Source organism: Giraffa tippelskirchi, chromosome 2 (assembly GCF_054371585.1).
Source record: "Giraffa tippelskirchi isolate mGirTip1 chromosome 2, T2T-mGirTip1v1.2.pri, whole genome shotgun sequence".
In the NCBI taxonomy this organism is placed as follows: Eukaryota; Metazoa; Chordata; class Mammalia; order Artiodactyla; family Giraffidae; genus Giraffa; species Giraffa tippelskirchi.
In genome coordinates this window covers 59,332,906-59,346,067 of record NC_137276.1, presented here as the reverse complement: position 1 = coordinate 59,346,067, position 13,162 = coordinate 59,332,906, and the positions used below count along the sequence as shown (strand labels likewise).

The following is a 13,162-nucleotide window of genomic DNA, read 5'->3' as shown; positions in this document are numbered from 1 at the left end:
ACAGTCTCAGAGACTGGAGAAGCCCCGGGAATCTCCTCAAGATGTCAGAGGTTCTGAAGGCCCAGCGTAGAGAAGACAAACTTCTTTCTGAAGGAGACAAGCTTCGGTCTAACAATGGCAATGGTTTAGTCTATTCTGATATTTTGAATGTGTAAAAGCACTTTCACACACAGAATCTTTCATCCCATCCTCACAACTTGGAACAGAGCCTTCCTCCTTCCTTCTTTCCTTCCATCCAAGTGGTGGCAACAGAAAGATGTAGGGGTAAAACTTTCAGACTCTGGAGTCAGAGTGTCAAGGTTGACTTCTGATTTACCAAGCATCCGACTTTGTGTCACAGCTTTGTAAGTGACAAGGCGAGAACTGGAGTCTGGCAGGGGCCAGTTCAGAAGCCCAGGAGACAAAGTCCTAAAGAGCTGAACTGGAGCTGATCAAACCCCATAGGAGAGGGGAGTTAGAGTCATCAGACCCCACAGGATGGGGGGTAGTCATCAGAGGGGCCCTTCTCTCTCAGAGCAAGCATCTGAGCTGTGTTTTGCACTCACCTCTGAGGTGTTTGCCCTTAGAGAGGGATTACCTTTAGCTCGTGGATCTCCCACCTGAAATGTGATGTCACACTCCTGGCCTCACCCTACTGAGGTGATGAATCACTAGGATCATCACCACTATATTTGATGATCCATCTCCTCCTGCCCAGTAAGCAGCATGCCAGCCCTTTCTTCCGGAGGCTGCAGTCAAGAGGGGAGCTTTATGGGATCAAAGTGATGTCGGGCCAAGGGACTTACATGTGGGCCCCCCTATCTTCCCACCAGCCTGTCAGGATGGAAGATGGAAAACCAGTTGTTAGTAAACCGTGTCTCTGTGTGTGTGTGTGTGTGTGTGTATGAGAGAGAGAGAAAGTCTTTACATCACACGTCATTTAATGTGATCCTTAAAAAACCCTAAAGGAACAAGTATTTTTTATTCCTATTTCTTGAGATGAAAATTGAGTCATAAGGGGCTCAATGATCTACCCAGTCTGGCTGTATTAAATCTTGGTGTGTGCTATTAGTACCCCATCAATTATGATAGGCTTGGAAATTTCCCTGAAATTACCACTTTTAATCAAAAAAAGGGCCTTGTTGAAGTCTCAGCCAGGTGTCTGTCTACAGGGTCCTCCCAGCTTCATTCTCCTTGGCCCAGGACCCAGGCATTGCCACTGTGCCGGCACTCTGAAACACCCTCCCCTAGTTAATGGATGACATGCTCAGCTCTAGGGGGTAGGTATTAGGGAGACCCCCACAGTGCCAAGCACTGGGCCCAGGTCATGAAGGGAGAGGGTGCAGGCTGGGGGGATATAAAGACACACAGATGCAGGGGCTGACTTCCAGAAGGTAATAGGCATGTAGGAGCTTAGATGCCAGCATTCCAGACTGAGCTATCAATCATGTCCACAAGTGGGGAGAATGATTTGTTGGTGTTTGGGCTGCAAAGGTACCGCCTTGTAAGTCTAAGTGAGATTCTGTGTCTTAATTATGGCAGTAGGTCTCATTACAGAGCACCTCCTGTTTGCCAGGGGAGAAGGAAATGGCAACTCACTCCAGTGTTCTTGCCTGGAGAATCCCAGGGACAGGGGAGCCTGGTGGGCTGCCATCTATGGGGTCGCACGGAGTCAGACACGACTGAAGCGACTTAGCAGCAGCAGCAGCCTGTTTGCCAGACCAAGTGCTAAGTGCTTTATATAGCACAGCCTTAGTGAAACCTCAGCTGAATTGACAGAACCTTGGGAAACAGATGCCTCTATCATCACCATCTTACCTAGGAGGAGGTTGATGCCTGCCAGGAAGCCCCCTAGTTCGGCTCAAAAGTGGTGGAGCCAGAACCAAGGCAGTGTGATTCTAGAGCCTCATGCCAAACTGCCAATGTGGTCTCACGCTATAGAAGAACTTTTTCTGAGCCTGTGTGCATCTAACACATGTATGGAAATTCAAGGAGTATCTCATTTAAAACTTACATGATTCGCTTTAGCCATGAAGGTATAGATAAAGTCCACCTTCATTAGTTTACTAATCCTGTGCCCTTGTCCAAATGAACACTTTGGCCACATTTTTGTCCGCAGCAGCGATGTAAATCAAACAAAACAAATTCTTGTCTATCTGAGCATACAGGTCTCCCAGTTACCCTCTAAGTGCTGAACTTCACTGTTCCTCTTTGTGGTCAGTTCAGAGGACCCCTAGGCTGGACATCACATCATGCCTGGGATGTATTACCTAGTGAAGGGGTTACTGGGGCTTCAAACAGGGCTCTGTCCTCTAGCAGCCTGTGTCCTAGGGTAATCACTTCACCTCCATGCAGCCTCCTCTAACCTGTCAAATAAGCTCCATAACACTGCCCTGCCCTTAGTACAGCAGAGATGACACAGCTGATAATAGTGATCTGATAACAGATAACTCTATCACTGACTGATCATTTGCTAAGTGCTAGGCATCATTCCTGCCTTAGCTAATTTGGTCCACACAGCAACCCTGTGCTGTAACAAATTGCAGTTTACAGATGGGAAAGCTGAGACCCAGAGGGGTAAATGCTTTGTGCAGTTAGATAACTAGTACATGGCATGCCCATGTTCATTCTATACAAGGCCTTGCTCTGGAATCACTGGCAGGTCTATGGGTGCCCAGCAGAGTGCTGCAGAAGTTAAGGGCTCAGCAGGCAAATGGAAGCATGTCCCAGCTCTCAGCACCTGTCTCACCGGGCAGCCTGGGTCCCTGCCTAATCCTGTCCTCTTGGTCTTAGGCTGACTCATTCAGAGGTCTAGAAGAATCCAACTCTTTCAGCCTTAAGAGCCCACTTCTGCCTGATGGCACCCATCTCAAGAAACAATACATACTCCTCGATTCCGTAGCCAGCTTTGTGCTGCTCTCAGCACAGGGTAGGTGTCTGACGAACGTTGATACAAGAACCCATTACTGTTCTGCTCCATGGCTGTGCGCTGCTGGTGGTGGTGCATGGCCCCCCGTCAGATGCTGCTTCTCCAGGCGCCAGGGAAGAATGGTTTGGGGTTCCCCAGCTGGCTCTGGCAGGTCTGTGCCACCACCTGAAACACATCAGACCAATCGATTGTGAAGCTGCCACTGGTTAGAGTTCACTGAGGATTTGCTTCCTCTGGGACTCAGAGAGCCCCTGGTCCCTAACCCTCAGCCCATTCTCATCCTCCTTTAACCATGCTCACCCCAAACACCCCTCTAAGTGCACGTGTGTGTGTGTGTTAAGTCACTTCAGTCATGTCTGACTCTTTGCGACTATATGGACTGTAGCCTACCAGGCTCCTCTGTCTATGGGATTCTCCAGGCAAGATTACTGGAGTGGGCTGCCATGCCCTCCGCCAGGGGATCTTCCCAACCCAGGGATTGAACCCACGACTCTTATGTCTCCTGCATTGGTAGGCAAGTCCTTTACCACTAGCGCCACCTGGGAAGCCCTTAAATGCATATATGCAGTGCCAGACACTATTCTAAATACTTGACGTGTATTAACTCATTCATCCTCACAAACACTCTTGACCATTCCACTACATTTGCTGAGAAAGCCCTGGTTTATGCTATTATATTATCACCATATTTCACCATATTGTTGAATGGGTAAAACAATTACATGGTAAAAACTATGAAAGAGATAAAAGGATATACGTCAGCCCATGTCCAGATGGGTTACCCTGCAACAACCTTTAAATGGGGACCAGAATGGGCCCCTGCTTTTCCCCTGCACCCCAGCTGGCTCTGCACTGACTCCTGGCAGTGACCCAAACAGAGCTGGAGACTTGCAGTCCTTGAGACAGGATGGTTTAGCCTGGGCTAAGCTCATGTTTCCCAGACTTGGATCTTCCCAGGACTTTTGTCTCAATTTTTGCCCCATTCAACTAGTACCTCTATTTTTTTAATTATTTACTTTAAAAACTATATTTAAATTAGCTTTAATTTAAATAATTTCTAAAGGAAACTTAGTATCACTGTCCCAAAGGAGATGGTAGGAAGTAGCTGCTAAGAACATGGGCTCTGGATTGAATCCAAGCCTGGCCCTTTCCTCCCTGTGACTCTCTGGGTGTTTACTAAAATCCTCTGAACCTCAGCTGCTGTATCTGAAAAACAGGGGACCTAGGACTCTCTCATGGGGTTGTGGTGAGGACCAATTCACAACACTCCTTGGAACTTGGCAAGACTTCACTACCACTTAGGAGATGACCACAAAAACAAACATACAGAAAAGCATACAATTGATTAAATATTAACTAGACACTGTCTGCAGCCCAGTGTTCTCTTTGTATGAAGATGAACAAAGGTTACAGCCATTTTGGAAACTTACAAACTCCAAACAAGATTTTCTTAATGTGGTCAGAAGTACTGAGGAGCGTTGAAAGAGGAATAACTATCTCACCTTGTGAGACACCCTTATCACTCCAGTGTCCCAGCTAGAACCATCCTGTGCACCTTCTGTCACTCGGTCCACTCTCTGAGAAAGGCTGGGTGGAGCAGTAATTTCCCAGGGGTAGGGTGGGGCGGGTAGAGGGAGGCACGTGTCTCTAACAGAGAGATCTGCTGATTCACCCAGCTCCTCCCCCACCCCGACCCCTGTTGGCCGTACCTGTCTTCCCCAGGTGAAAATTATTGTGTCTGACAAGAGTGTGTTGTTTGTGGGCGAGTGTCGCTCATGTGAGCAGTCGAGAGCCAAGGAAAGGGCTTGAGACCAGCGTATGAAGGGGCGCCTTAGCCGATTTAGCAGATAGGTATTAAGATGGAGCTTTAGGCGTCCTTTGCACACACTGCAGCATGTGAGTAAGATTTCATATTCACTTTCTTACTGAGTTCACCAGTCCAGTGAAACATTCAGGCAGATGATGATAAAACCAAGACAAGCCACAATTAGCTTACACTGGACAAGGTAATAGGTGACATTAAGGAACTGGTGTTAATATAGCTGGGTATGTTGATAAGCATTTTCCTTAATAAAATTTACTTATTAATTTTTAATGCCATCTTGGGCTTCTTCAATGGCTCAGTGGTAAAGAATCTGCCTGCAATGCAGGAGATATGAGATGCAGGTTTGATCCCTGGGTTGGGAAGATCCCCTGGAGTAGGATACGGCAACCCACTCCAGTATTCTTGCCTGAAACATCCCATGGACAGAGGAGCCTGGAGGGCTACAGTCCAAAGGATTACAAAGAGTGGGACACGACTGAGCAACTGAACAAATACCATCTTGGTCTCCTTCTTGGAGAACCCAAACTGACATGATAGCTAAGATGTTCAAGAAGAAAAAGTTGGGGGAATACACTCTACTTAATATCAATATTTGTTATAAAGGCACAGTAATTAAAATAGTGTTTTGACACAGGTTTGGACAAATAGATCCAAAGACCAGAATAGACAGCCCAGAAGCCTTGCAATGCACACACACACACACACACACACACACACACAATTTAACAAGTGTGGTTCTATAAGAGAGTGGCAAAGGGACAATATTTTGATAAGTAAAACTAATATGGGATATCTCTATGGGAATGGAGATGAAATAACACTTCATACAAAAATCAACTCCAAGTGTATTCTAAACCTAAAGGTAAAAGAAAACAATAAAATTTCTATAAGATAATATGGGAGACTGTCTTCATGGATCCAGTGTAGGAGAAAATTTCCTAATTGGGATACAGATAGCTGTAACAAACAAGGAAAAGACTGCTATTTGGACCCCATTAAATTAAGAACATTTCCATCAAAAACAACCATTTAAAAGTTGGAAAAGGATCTTCGCAACACATATAAGTGGTATTGGGATCATATCCAAAATACAAAAAAAAGTTCTACAAAAGAGCAAGAAGCAAATATTCCAATAGAAAAATGGTAAGAGTCTTGACAGAGAAGACAATGGCACCCCATTCCAGTACTCTTGCCTGGAAAATCCCATGGACGGAGGAGCCTGGTAGGCTGCAGTCCATGGGGTCACTAAGAGTTGGACATGACTGAGTGACTTCACTTTCACTTTTCACTTTCATGCATTGGAGAAGGAAATGACAACCCACTCCAGCGTTCTTGCCTGGAGAATCCCAGGGACGGGGGAGCCTGGTGGGCTGCCGTCTATGGGGTCGCACAGAGTCGGACACGACTGAAGCGACTTAGCAGGAGCAGCAGCAGCAAGAGTCTTGAACAAGCAATTCACAGAAGGAGCTCAGCTCCATTTAGTATCAGAGAAATGCAAATTAAAATCACTGTGAGATATCACTCTATACCCACCAGAATATATAAGTACAAAAGTACAAAGAATAACAAATATCCAGGAGTTACAAAAATACACAAATGTGTACTATTCAAACTAATGACTCCAAGTGTGGGTGAGGATGTGAAGCAAAAGGAATTCTCATGTTGAAAGTAGGGGTATAATTTTGGTACGGCCACTTTAGAAAACAGGTTGGCACTGCATACTGCAATTGAAGATAGGCCTACCCTAGAATTCAGCAATGCTACTTCTAGGTTAAACAAAACACCTATTCATAGAAACATGATTCTTACAATTCCAAAACAAAAATTACTCAAATGTTCATTAACAGCAGAATGGATAAATATAATATGGTAACTTCAAACAATGGACAACTATACCAAAAGGAAAGTGTAGCAGACTGCCATTGCATATAAATGTATGTTGGATTTCTCAAACAAAATTAAGACATATTTTTAAAAAACATACAGTACGTTTCTATTTATAAAAAATCAGAATTAAGCAATACTGTATTTTTCAGGGGTGAATACCCATATATGGCAAATTATAAAGAAGCATGAACACCATAAAGTCAGGATAGTGGAACCCTCCAGGACAAAGGGAAGGTGGTGTGATTCAGAAGAGGCATGAGGTGGGGCTTCTGGGAAGCCAGCAAAGAGCAAATTAAGTGTGTTCGCTTTTTCGTTATTTATTGACCCATAAAGTTCTACATAGTGAACTTTCCTGAGTGTGTGTCATATTTTGAAATAAGTAAACATGACTCGGTTAATTGGTTTGACAATGACAATTAGCTTTTCACCTAGACTATCTGGTGAACATTTTCCAAGGTTTAGATGGAAATGTGTTTAAAGCGTTCACTAAGACAAAAGCATTTCATCAAAAATATGAAGATGATAAAGGTAAACTGAAATTTATGTTTGCATATTTCCCAACTCTTTTTGGGAATATCAGATTTTTAAAAAGTTCCTCTGTAAAGGAATGAGAGGATAATTAATAGTTATTTGATAGGTCTCAGTACATAGCCTTTTTGATATACTTCCCAGAAACTGAGAACATTAATTACTCTAATGATTGGGTTGCAAATCCTTTGCAAATCCATGATTTCTAATTCTTGGCTTTCAACAAACCTTGAGGACTTAGTCCAACTATTAGCTGATGTAATGTTAAAAGTGGTTTTTGATGATAGATCATTAAGTGATTTTTAAGAATGTCATCCATAAAAAGTTCCAAGAATGATATATATGACAATGTTACAATAAAATACATCCATTCCTATTGTTTATGTGAACAAAACTTTCCAGTGCTTATCTCTATAAAAATATTCAATAAAAAGAGAAATTAACTGAACTCTTTCTCATTCTAGCAATTAGTAATATTCCACAATGGATAAATGAACCAATTAATATTTAAATGCTCAGTTTATATTATTAAGAAATGAATTTCCTTTTTTATATTTATACTTTCACTTATAAAAATTTTAATTTACTCATATGAGTTTGCTCACTAGTGTATTCATTAAAATTATAATATAGCTTAATCCAGGATATGATTGCAAGAAATAAAAAAATTTTTTAAATTTGTGTGTGTTTAATTTTATTGCAGAGATGCAAGATATAGTAATCTATAATAAGACTTTCAAGCATAAAAAATGTTAGAATGAAATTTTATAAGATGTACAGAATAGACTTAAAGATTGTTCATGTACTTTTAAATAGATGATTATATCAGATTACTATGAAATTTAATATCTTTAAATACATTTTATTTTTGGCCACACCACACAGCATGTGGGATCTTAGTTCCCCAACCAGGGATGAAACCTGTGCTCTCTGTATTGGAAGCATGGAGTCTTAACCACTGGACCACCAGGGAAGTCCCTTTAAGATTCTTGATTCTTCTTCACAAGACACTGCAGTGACTTAGACAGATGGAAGTGGACTTCCTGCCACTGCAGGCTGTGGGTCCCTGTGATGAGAGTAACCAAGGGAGGAGAAAAAGCCCGGCTTTCCACCCGCTAAACAAGGAGGTGCTGAAGCCCTCTGTCCAATTCCACCCCTGACTTCTCAAGCCTGGCTGACTCTTCCTCACCTTAGGTACCTCTTCCTCCAGGAAGCTCCCCAGGATATTTCCTGTGTACTTCCCTTACTGGGGCACTTCTCATACTGTGTAGCAATTGCCTTCTCAACTGTCTGTTTCCTCCACTAAACCTCAGAGCCTGCTGAAGCAGTGGGCTGTATCTGTCGAGTTCAGCCCCTGCCAGGGGTCCTGGCACATGGCGGTGATTGGTCATTACTGAATGAATGAATGAATGGAGTAAATGGATAAATATTAGTCCTAAATCAGGTGGCTCTCAGTAGCCCCACATCTCTGAAGAGGATTCTACATCTGATTTTTAAGGAAATAGAGATAGAGGAGACTTTGGAGTCACATAGTTCCCTCCTGCCAGGTGAAGGAAGACCAATCAGACAAGAGTCAAGGACCTTGAGGTTCTTTGTGCAGAAAGATGGCAGGGCCAGGGACACTAAGTATGCTGGGCTCTGAGAGGTGGAGGAGGCTCAGACCTCTTCCGTTCTGAAGCCCTGGCACGCACACATGTGAAGACATGTGGTAGTTACCTTATGGAATGATGGTTCGTCAAACATTTCACAACAGGAGTTGTTTCGGCCTGTCGTGCATCCTGTCAGGGGGTTTCCCTCATCATACACATGCTCTGATTTGGATATTATGTCCCAGGCCTGATATGCAGCCCTCCATGACTGAAGGCCTGGGTCCCAGGGTCCTCTCCCCACCACCCCTCCACACACACACACACACACACACACACACACACACACACACACACACAGCCCCAGCCCTGTGCTGGGATTTACTTCAGTTATTACTTCTTACTGTTCACATTCAGGGTATGGGCTGTGCTCAGAGCATCTCAGGCTCAGAAAAGTCCTGATGCCTGGCTCAGTCCCCCGAGCACCGCAGGGCTGGGGCTGTATGGCCATCCTGGTAGTCCACAGGGAAGCAGGAGCCCTGAGCCCTCAGTGCACTTTAGCTGCACTCCCTGCTGCTGTCTTGCTGCTCCCCTGGGTCTCTCTCCTTGCCACTCACCCCATAGATAATGCCAATAACTGGTGCTTCTCCAGGTGAGGGCTCTGAGGAGGCCTGAGGCTGCACTGCCAGCTCCAAGCAGGGGACAGCAGCTCTGGTGACCTGGCCTGGCCCGTAGACTGGCGCCACCTCCCGGTGAGGAGCGGGACTGACATGCTCCTTTTCATCCGTCTCCTCCACCCATGTCTCCAGAGTCAGGGGGATTTTTGCAGAGCCCCTGCTGCATCCCCTGACCTCTGGGAGAGATGGGAAAGGGGACTGAGACTTGAAGCACGATGTCCAACACTCAGAGTCTATCATCTATCCTGAGAAAGCTGCTGAGCCACAGGTGAACAAGACGAAACCCCAACCAGGAGAGGATCAGCTTATGTGCAAGCAGGCCTGCAACTCAGAGTGGGAGAAGCAGATGGGAGGTCCTAGCTTTGAATCTCAGCTTCTCCATAAGCCAGACATGTGATCTCTAGGAAGTTAGTGTCTTCTCTGAGGCACACATCCTGAATCTGTAAAAGAAGGCTAAGAACACTTGCCTTGCTGTGCTGTTGTGACGATTAAATGATGGATGTGAACCACTTGACACAGAGCTCAGAATCTGTCCTTAAAAGTAATCCATTAATAATAGGGAACCAAGGCTCAAGAACAATCACTTTTAAAATATAAATTAGAAGAGATTCAAGTTTATTCCTATAAGAACATCTTGGTTCTTATTCATGTTCTTAAGTAGCAGTAACAGGAGTCGAGTGGCCACCAGCTGAGTAATCAAGTCACCATTTATTTTACTTAAGCTGCAGCCATGGAGAGATGCTGAAAAAAGTCATCAAGAGCTATAAAGGCAGCAAGGAGCAGACAGATACCAGCACTGATGGCTTGGGAGATGTACTCACTGTGCCACATTTTTTGGGTAAGGGAACTTCCTTAATCCTCAAACAGCCCCATGAGCAACTGCTATTATTGCTCCTATTTTAGAGATAAGGAAGCTAGGGCACCCAGAGATTGGGGGACCAGACCAAGGTCACACTGCTTCTAAGTAGCAAAACTAGGATTGGAACAGGGCAGTCTGGCCCCAGAGCCTCTCTATTCCCAACTACTAGGTGATAACTGCCTCTAATCTGGGAACTCTGTTCATCCCCATTCCTTAGATGAGAAAACTGGAGTTCAGAGAGGCAAAGTAAATTTTGCAAGGTCACATAGTAGTCATTGGCAGAGCTAGGCCAGGCATGATTTTAAGCCAGTGATTTTTCAGTCAACTGGGTTTCCTACTTAATTTACCTTGGGATCCAAAGTAAAAGCCAGCCCCTTTCCAGTAGTGGGAACTGCAAAAAGTGAGCTGAGGGCCCTGTTGGCAGCCGTGTTTCCCATGCAGGATGTGGCAGAAGCTGGTCTATGGTGAGAGACAGTGAAACCATTACAGAGAAAAGCAAAGATGAGACTGCCAGCAGATTCGAGCCCTGGTTCCAGCCATTCCTGAAACCCAGCTGTACCCTTCTCTTTGGAAGACATGGTTGTTCTAATTTAGGACTTGACTTCAAAAGCCAATAGAGTCTCTCTGTGTCCCCAAGTCGCTATGGTTGAGTGTCAGTCATTTGCAACCAAAATGGGTTCTTGCAGAGAAGGCAGCATGAAGAAACAAGAGGCTGAAACTGGAAGAACGGGGGACCGGGAAGAATGACAGAGGCAAACAGAAGGCGCGGGAAGCAGAAAGCACCAAAGGGCAGGGAGTTAAGAGGGCTGTTAGCCCACCTTCCCAAACCTCAGTACTGTCCGGTTCATGAGCTTGCTTCTGCAGCCCCGAGACAGCCCCCAAACAGCCGGGAAAACATCGTGCACAGAAACTGTGGAACATTTCCTGTTCCAAACGCATATGAGTTTCATAGCCCTTCTGAATTCCATGTGTAGACACTCATTTATCCAATTTCTTAGAAATTGTGATTTATTTCCAGTAAATCTTCACACCAGCTAGAAAAACTCCCCATCCTTCAGAATTCTTCTGTGCTCTCCCTAAATATGTGTTCCTCCGCCGCCCTCCTCTGCACCACCCTGGCAAGGCGCTTCTGTGAAGGCAGATGGTACCAGATCAGAGCTGACCCCAGCCCAGCCTGAAGGAAGGCAGGGCTGTTGATGAGTCAGCAGGGTCTGCATTGAAGCATCTGGCCCCAGTTACCAAGATGGAAACGGCTTCCTCAAATCGCTCACAGCCCAACAGGAAGCACTCCACGCGGGCTGCCCCAAGCCTGCTGTTATTCATGCGTGCATTTTCATTTAGCTATAGAAGAGGGATGAGCAAACAGCATAGAATAATCCTTTTCTTTTGAGAGAGAAAAATGGGATCTAGGGAGGTGACATGATTTTCCTAAGGTCACCGACCAGTCAACAAAGAAGCTCTCGCTGGGGCAGGTTTCCTGGTGTTCATCCGAGTCCTGGTCCAGGCAACAAGCTTCTCAGTCTGGCTGGAATTCGCATGGAGTCACATTCCTCCCCTTCTTTTTTCCCCCGCCCTAATTTTACTTTCTCTCGGAGCTCAGACTAAAGGACAGCTGGTTTCATTCCATCAATCTGTCATTTATTGACTCACTCATTCAACACGTGCCGGGCTGGAAGAGACCCATGAGTCATCTGACCAAATCTTTCCCATCCAGGGTCAGTGGGCTCTTTGATTCTAAGAAACAGAAACTGACTATAGCTAACTGAAGCAATTTTTTTTTTAAAGAAATAAATGATTTGGAGATGGGGAAGCTCATAGTATTGGAGAAAAACTGAAGACTTGGGTCCCTGACAGGACAGATTCCACGAATCCCTGGTTGGTGTCTTGAGGGTTCACACGCTCCCAGCCGCCACACCCTACTCCCCAAGGTGTGCAAGACAAGTAAGAGGCCAGTCTCTATTCTGCTGAAATGTTGTTAAACTGGCAACTGAACAAGATCCCCTGAGCCCACACCGGACACCCAAGGAGTGATCATCACCTACCCCATTAGGAACATTCAGACCCTCCGCATTAGCAGAGGCCAGGTGGGGAGGCGGGACTCACAAGCTGAGCAGCTGGCACCACATCTCAGTGATGTAATGTGGAGCCTGGTACTCTTGAGCCTCCCTCAAACATAGCAGATGGGGGCTCCCCTTGCCACCCTCTTCAAGGGGTTGATGAATGGTCAGCTCTGAGTCAACGATGGAGGAAGAGATGACGCGACTAAGAATCTGGAGCTGGATGATCCTGAGCAATCGCCTTAGTCCAACCGTCTTATTTAACAGAAGACCCTGGGCCCCAAGAGGTTCATACAGTTGATAGATGACAATCAGGATCCAGAAACCAGGTCACCTCCCATCTTAAAACCCAGTGCTCTCTCGATTACGGGCTTCCCTGATAGCTTAGTTGGTAAAGAATCCACCTGCAATGCAGGAGACACTGGTTCAATTCCAGGGTCGGGAAGATCCGCTGGAGAAGGATCGACTCTACCACGAGAAGCAGAGGTGGTGAGGCAAGAGACAGATGGGGAAAGGGGGCATATCTCCTCATGAACTAATCTGCTCAGGAGACAGATCTGATCTGATGGTAAACAGTAAACTTTGTCACAGAGAGGTAGAGCCGGTTGCCCAGGGCACACAGCCAGTGTAACCAAGCTGGGATTGAAGCCCGGCAGTCGGCTTGGCAGGCATGCTGGGCTGCTGTAGGGCCCCACCATGCCCATACAGCTCCTCAGAGAACCCAGGGCTCTGGCTGTCACTGCCCTTTGGGACCTGCCTCTAAGCTTTTCAACTTCAGCTGTTGCTGATATCACCACAAAGTACCTCGATAAGTTCTGGCAATTATAAACTTTTG

The 13,162-nt window shown here is 45.5% G+C and overlaps 1 long non-coding RNA gene across 1 annotated transcript in view; it reads right to left on the bottom strand.

The window, feature by feature from the left end:
- Positions 1-902: 902 nt before the first annotated feature.
- LOC145539748 (uncharacterized) overlaps positions 903-13,162 on the bottom strand; it is a 74,756-nt gene continuing 62,496 nt past the window's right edge. The window contains exon 6 of the long non-coding RNA XR_014077932.1: positions 903-3,073. This is a non-coding gene — a long non-coding RNA (uncharacterized LOC145539748). The remainder of the gene's footprint in view (positions 3,074-13,162) is intronic.